This window comes from Porites lutea, chromosome 2 (genome assembly GCF_958299795.1).
Source record: "Porites lutea chromosome 2, jaPorLute2.1, whole genome shotgun sequence".
NCBI classification, from domain to species: domain Eukaryota; kingdom Metazoa; phylum Cnidaria; class Anthozoa; order Scleractinia; family Poritidae; genus Porites; species Porites lutea.
In genome coordinates this window covers 52,356,438-52,364,479 of record NC_133202.1, presented here as the reverse complement: position 1 = coordinate 52,364,479, position 8,042 = coordinate 52,356,438, and positions in this window count along the sequence as shown.

Genomic DNA, 8,042 nt, shown 5'->3' with positions numbered 1-8,042 from the left:
CTTTAGTTCTTTTATCAGATTGTAAGGCGATACGGAACCATTGGGAAATAGCGTGGTATAAGTTCATTATTATTATTTAATGTTTTATCTCCCAGTAACAATGCTCACTTTGTTTGCCTTATTTTACAACACAAAATTGTCACGATAATAAGGGTGAATTCTTTTGGGACTATTCTGTCTATCCCTATTGTGGTTTAGGATTAACGGAATAAGAGGAATTAGGGTAACCAAAATAACGTGTATTCTGAAAACGAAATGGTTCTTGCAGAGGTGACCTGACAACGAATGCTCGGAATAGTCTGGACACAACTAGGACTGACGTTTTGGTGGCCGCACACAATTTTTGCGCCAAAATAATCCCAAAAAAACACATATTCTGTGTATTCCAAGTAAACCGTATTCTGTTTATTTCGTTTGTTCTACTATAGAGAGCAGAATGAACAGGATAAGGCCCAAAAAAAACCACATAAACCGGACAGTCTGTCTATTCTTATTCCGGAATAGTCCCCCCAAAAAATGCACCCTAAATTATTGGGACAACAGTACTGCATTGGTGAGAGCCTCCCACCAATAGACCTTTTCGCAATAACATCTGCCATATTGCTGTGACGCAAACTTGCATTGGCCAGGGTTGTCTTGGGATTTATAGCTGCTTACTTTGCGTTTTACTTTCTTTTCTCATAGTTTGTTCTCACATTTTCTACTTCTCTTCCTTCATTTGCTTTTTAGGTTTTAGTTTTGTTTTTCTTCTATCTTGTACAAAATAATGCAAACAAACCAAGTAAACTTGCTTTGTCTGGTTGGGTCAGTCTGGGTTCAGTAGATGAATGCCCACTCAGGTGCCACTGCCTACTCTGATGTATTATTTATCATTTTATGTGGAAATGTGTAGGTGCGAGTGACTTTTGACAAGGTTCTGTTGGCAGTCAGAACTGAATCAATATTGGCACCTAGGGCTACTACAGATAACCAATCTTCGTCAGCGACGTCGGTGGCCCCTGGAGTAACAACAACAACCTCTTCAGTTACTACACACAACCAATCTTCATCGGTAACGTCGTCGGCCCCTGAAGTAGCAACAACAACCTCTTCAGTTACTACACACAACCAATCTTCATCGGTAACGTCGTCGGCCCCTGAAGTAGCAACAACAGCCTCTTCAGTTACTACACACAACCAATCTTCATCGGTAACGTCGTCGGCCCCTGAAGTAGCAACAACAACCTTAGTTACAACATCGAACACAATCACATCTACAGCAACAAGACCCACCTCCTCTGTCCGTAGAATAACAAGATCAACCACCTCTTATGTAGCCTCTAATCCATCCTCCCTCCTCCTCTTGTCTACCGTTCAAGCCATTGCATCCTCGTCCAGCGCTGCTTTGAGCAGGAGAAAAAGAAAAAGAAGACAACAGAGTGAAGAGGAAGGTGATAAGTGTGAGGCTTTTATTTGTCAGGCAAAAGGAAAGGAAGTAAGAACCAGGAGTTGGATATTTTGCGAGAAGCGCAAGAAATGGTTTCATTTCGATTGTGTCGGAATAAGTAAAGCTCCTCCTGGAGATTACAATTGTTGATGTAACAAACGGCAGATCAATCGATTGTAAGTATTCTATAATTTGCGCTTATTCAAATCCGACATTCTGCTTCCCCTTGCAGCCTTATTTTCTTTAGCATGTGTTATCAGAGATGTTATGAATGATTGTCAATACCTACAGCTGATAACCCTCGAGTTAATTTGTTCCTTTCTAGCTTGGTATTAAGGCCGTCTCAATCATATTAAAAGTAAGAAATTCGCCTTTTTTTTTACTTACTTGGAGATGTGACTGTGACCTTGTTTTCATTAACAACATTAATTGTTTGATTTGTTTACAAACAGGAATTACCCATCCCGTATGTCTTTCATGCAGAGTCCTGACTTAAAAGGTTTAAAGGTAACATCTGCTACCCACCAGTGGCTCGCTGTTTCCGCATCTTCTTGACTCCTATTTTTATTATTTTATTTTTATAAGATGTAATCTATTATCTACGTTTACTTTGTAAACGACATCAATGTCGTTATTTTCTCTTTATTGACTGTTCACAGAACTACATCAAGAACATCAAGGATGGAAATATAAGTAGCCTCAGAGGTACTCTGTTCAGCACAGCCAACCGGAGAGCGTAACTACTACATTTCAGTAGTGACTGTTCATTTCAGTAGTGACTAGTGAATTCAGCGTTGTCCCTAACCCTCTTCCGGGCAAATCTCACGTTTGCAGCTTCATTTTAACAATGTTTTAAAAGACTTTTTACTCTAATAAAAACGAATTTCGTTCGTAAACGTATGATTAATTCTTATTGTTGGTTTACCTTCCTTTTTACACTTTAGATGCGAAGGTTCACAAACGACATAAAAGGGATTGTGTCTGAGAACTGGTCCGGGTTCAACGATTCCAACACACGCATGATGAACTACGTCCTACATGTTTTAGTTCCTGAGGTTAGTTTGTTCAATTAAACACTTCTGATCCCTTGAGAATTAAAACTATTATTAAGTTAATTGTCGTAATTTTTTAAATCTCTTATTTGTCATTTCAGGCCCTAGTCTATGACCCTGTTTACATGGAGTGGGGGACCCCGGTCTAGTGGGGTAGGTTTCTTTTGTTTTTTTGTCCCCTAGAGCGTGAAAACAAAAGAAACCAACCCCACTAGACCGGGGTCCCCCACTCCACGTAAACAGGCCCTATGTCGTCATGATTATGGAAGACTGCTCGCGACAAATAGCCGAGCGTTTGTTCTGGGGTCATGGTCATGTAGAACGAGATGATGATGATGAAGACGAAGATTAAACGAGAAATTCTTCAGACCGGACTTTTTAACATCTTTTATCATCATCAAATGAGGGGATTTCCGAGGCCCCCTTAAAAAAAAACGTGAACAAAATAAGTAAGAACAAATAGGAAAATGGAATATGTGATAAAAGGATGCTCAGGAAGCACAAAATACTACATGTTAACTGCTAAACACAGCATGTACCATTCGGTCAATTTAAATTCATTTTCTGTTTTTATCTAATTTGTGAAAAGCCTGATCGAATTACTTTAACAGCTGTTGCTAAGTTCATAGAATATAACTAAGTGTTCTAATTTATCAAAGATTATGCTAAACATTTCTGAGTTTAATAACGTCACGGTAATTCAATAGGCAAACTAGAAACAAACGCTTTTTTGTATTAATGAGGTGGGTTTGATACCACCTTCGATTATATCCTTGTATATCCCTCTAGTATGTCCCTCGTTAAACCCAGGGAAAAGCGCCCTGTTATTTTAGATGAGCCTGAAGTCAACGTTTCAGAAATTTTAATTAATATGATATAGGCTCCCAGTAATGTGTAGTCCGTAAACGTACATTTAATATAGACTAAATTATAATCCTTGTGGTAGTAGTGTGATCTTAAACGAACTGATTATTTTTGCGCCGGATCACTGAGTTAAGACAAATAGTTTGTACTGTTCCCATTCTATTTCCTTCATTTTCAAATAATTAAAGATTTGTAGAGACATGTATTTCAATTTAGGCTAAATGATTTTTTAATTAGTCATTGCAAATAAAATAAAACAAAATATTCCAAGTAATACACGTGTGTTGTCCGAGTGGCTCATCGAAGTGGCGAGCGAATCAATTGAACATGCTGCATGATCCATTAACTGAAGTGAAAAGCAAACAATTTCAATTTACGGCAGCCCAAAAAAATACAGAATATTATATGAAAGTATAGGGTCTCATTACGTAGCAACTCACTCAAGGACCAGACGTTTTAACGCAATGCTTCACGAAATGGGGGCCAGCGTATTTGTCCCGATATTCCACGAAGAAATATAGCTAGTGGAGGAAAACAGAGATTTCTCAACAATTCATTTGGACTGCCTGGTGATTTTGCAGTTATTAAATAATTATATCCCATAAAAAAAAGGGGAACACCCCAAAAACGGGCAATCGGCAGCTCAGTAAAGTGCACGAACGTTTCAGATTATGGATGATGGATTCATTGAATAAAAATTATGTTCAAGGACCATAATGCGACTAGTCTCTATTCTCTTCCTCTCATAGAGTGCAATTTTTCTGTTCCTGAAATCTGCAGATGCAAGGTGTGAAACAATTTACTGAAGTGTATAATTGTTATCCCAGGGGCCCCACTCACATATTTTAATGACGGGGGGGTCCGAAGGATTTTTTTGGGTCTGACATTTTGGCCAAAAGGGATTTTTTTGGGTCGCGAAAACAACGGAGGGATTTTTTTGGGTATTGTATTTTTCATCAGCTCAAATCAAAAAAAACATAAGCGCAATTTATAGTTTTGTTTTTGACCAAAACCAAAGTTGAAGTTGGCATGTTTTAGCTTTTCAGAAGATAAATAATAAAATTTGCTGATGCAAAAACACTGAGGGATTTTTTTGGGTATGCTAAAAAAAGTAGGGATTTTTTGGGTAGACAAATTCTGAAGGTGGGATTTTTTTGGGTATAAAATATGAACCTCTGTCGGACCCCCCCGTCATTAAAATATGTGAGTGGGGCCTCTGGGATTGTTATTAAATGACCAAAAGACCCAGCAGGAATTCAACACCTGCACTGCCTTATTATAACACAACCTAATACCTCTGGACAAGCAGAGCAAGCCATACAATCCAGTTCATTTCTCTCTGATGTTTCAAACTTCATGGAAGAAAGTCGGTGGGAATATATTCTAAAAATAAAACATCTCCCAGTTATTAGCATGCACTTATTATACCAATCAGCTCTAATTCACTTATTAAAAGCCATGTTAGTACACGTATATATCTAACAGGTCAAAATTGAATTTAGGTGAAATTTTTTTAACCTTCAAATGATATAGAATCTTATATACACGTGTAGGAGACGACAGAATACTGAGAATTAATGTCACTATTCCGCTTGTAAGATACGCATGCAAACGTCACGCAAGTAAATGACGCACGCAGGCTAAATAAACAACAACTACATGATGGCGTAATAAGGGGGGGACACAGCCCTGTGGCAGGTTATAGCGACTTCGGGTTACGCGCACAAAATAACACAAGCCTTACTTATCGCCCCACTACCGCGGGGTAGGACAAGAATCTTGGCAGGGCCTTTCTTATCTCCCCAGCGCCACACGGGCTGGATCAGACAAGATTAAGGCAAAGGAATAGCTCAAAAGATGGCAAGACACAAGCAATGTCAAAAGCTTGGGGGAAGTCGCAACGCAGACTTAACCGCACCACAGGGAGTGACCCACCAAAATTTATTGAGATATAACAAAACAACAACTCCTCCAAAGGGAGGGAGGGTGGGTAACAAAACTACTTTAAATGATTGCTTTCGTGCAAGCTAACCAAATAATGACTAGGAGTGGCATTGGCAAAGCTTTATAGTCAGACACTGTCTCAAAGTACGGCCAGTAGGCACAGTTGTACTATAAACTATCTCAACTTATCATGATTAAGGTCTAGCCATGAATAGCTCTGAATAGGGCTTTGAAAACAGGGATCAATCTTTGCGAAGCTAAGAAAATACACGATGACAAACATGCGACAAATTAGTGAGGTTCTAGCCATGAAAAGCTTTTGTTTTCTCCTTAAAGAATAGAGTGCTTTCATTTAATGAATCAGGCTTTCAAGATATCACCGAGCCTAAGACGGGGCAGGCTTTCTCGGCCTACCCCCCTGGGGCTTCATGCTCCATTAACTGCATTTACCCACTGGTAAATGTCTCATTAACGTTAAATAGTTTAAAAAGAAAATTAAACTGAATTTAATTTTGACCAGCTGTGACATAAAAATATCAACTACAGTAAGTATCATTACTTGGTATAGCCAGAGCTTATTCACATCGGTTATTCTGCTACCATATTTATTATGAAGAAGCTGTGATCCAGATGTTCACAAAGATGGCGATTAAATTCTGTTTGAAAGGCAGAATAGGCCAGTTTACAGTTGTGTGCTTAGTGTCCTAGCCTTTGAGTGAACGTGAGGCTGAGGTTGACCTTGTTTTGATAAAAACCTCAATCCTTTTCTAATGTAAATTTTGCTTCAAAAATACTAGTTAGGATAAGAAAGACATGATTTACATAATAAAGCAGGAAGGCTGTATCAAAACAAGGTCAACTCCAGCCTTGGTTTCACCTGCAACTGTAAAATGGGCTATTTTAGGATTACCTTTGTTTGTTTGAACTAAATTTACCGATGAGACACAAGTAAGAAAAGTGTTTGTTTAAAAATGCAAATATGCTTGACTGCATAATTTATACTTTATTAAGCTGACGTATTTGTTCATCAATTAAGGTGGCAATTAATGGCTGTGGGGCTGTGGTCCTAAACAGAATGAATTCAAATGTACAGAAAGAATTAATTCACAACTCAGTTTCAAGAAAATATGCAACTTAATGCCTTCAAAAGTTTTATTTATCAGCAAGCTAGATTATTAAACATGTAAAACATTGGCTGAGCAATAAATGAGTTGAAAATCATCATTTTGTGAGCTCAACTATAAATCATCTAATTGTTTTAGTACAGTGTGTACATACTAAAACAATACTATTCACCTAACCTAGCACTTCAAATGCAGCTTGCTAAATATCCACATTGCCACCTACACTTCATTGAATAATATATATTGGGAAATAATTATAGTGTATTGCTATAATAATATATTAAATAAGTCTTAATTATTACTAACCTGAACTCTTCGAGACTGGCAATAATAACTGGATATATTTTCCTCTGCTTCCAAAGTAGTAAATAAAAAAAATCTTGCTAAATATTATTCATTAACTAGCTAAAAGAAAGTAAGGTATAACTGTATATATAGTCTGACTGACACAGGATAGACAATATGACAATTTTTAAAAGTGAAGGAGAAAATAATTTCATAATTTTTAAACTATCTAATACCAGAAAGGATATAATATCATCAACAGGGGTCTGAATCGCAGAACAAAAGTCTTTTACAGCCACTTGGCATTCAAGATTAAGGGTGTGCAGCAACTTCATCAAATCCATTGTGAATGCCAACTCCGGCTTTGTTGGTGTAGCACCCCAAAAATTGAACCTAAGTAGACGTAAAAAATCAGGGTCACAACTGCAAAACTGAACAGCGACAACCACTTGAAATCTTGAAAGAAAGAAAAAACAAAAGGGATACACTCTTTTTAGATGTTCATGCTATATGAGTAATTATTAAATAACAATTGCAGTCAGGTCAGTGCACATATTATTATAAACACTTGGCATTGCATGCATGTCAAAGATAATACATTTACCTATAGGCACCACATTAAATCAGAGAAAACTAAAATCCAAGTAGCCAAACAACAGGCTAATATATTTAAGTGCTTTTATGACAATTCATACCCATGGTATGCATTGTATCTACATCGGTCGACCAATTGTTGATCGACAGTTGATAAACAGTTGGCCCATGGTCAGGTTGGCTGTTCGTTAACTGTTGGTCACGATAAAATAATATTGCAGTTTTCTTCTATGGTCCAGTACATAAATAAATAATTAATCAAATATATGTTCTCCTAGAATAAGAATAAGTCATGATAGTATATGGCACTTATAAAAATTCAAACATTAATTTACTAACAGGTCATTTTCTTTTGGTGTTTAAATAAATTAATAAACCTAAGCGATTCAATTTAGTTGTTGTTGTTGTTGTTGTTGTTGTTGAATTAATTTAAAACTCCCCTGCATGATCATAAATTTTAGTGATACACATGTTGCTCTCAGAGAAACTTCTCTGAACTGGCAAGGTGGTCAAAAGTGATTAATTTACATTTGTAAGCACAATATAATAGCTTCATTAATACTAAAAAAAAACAAACCAAGGTAACCATGAGCTTCTCACTCACATAACTTAAGGATCTACAAGCAAAACCTGCTACTGCAAATTTTAACATTTGGTGAATAAAAGACATTGTTATAACTGACAAACAACATAGTTGAAAGATGAAAAATGACAAATAAAATCTTGGGGTTATTTTAAGCTTATAAACATCAG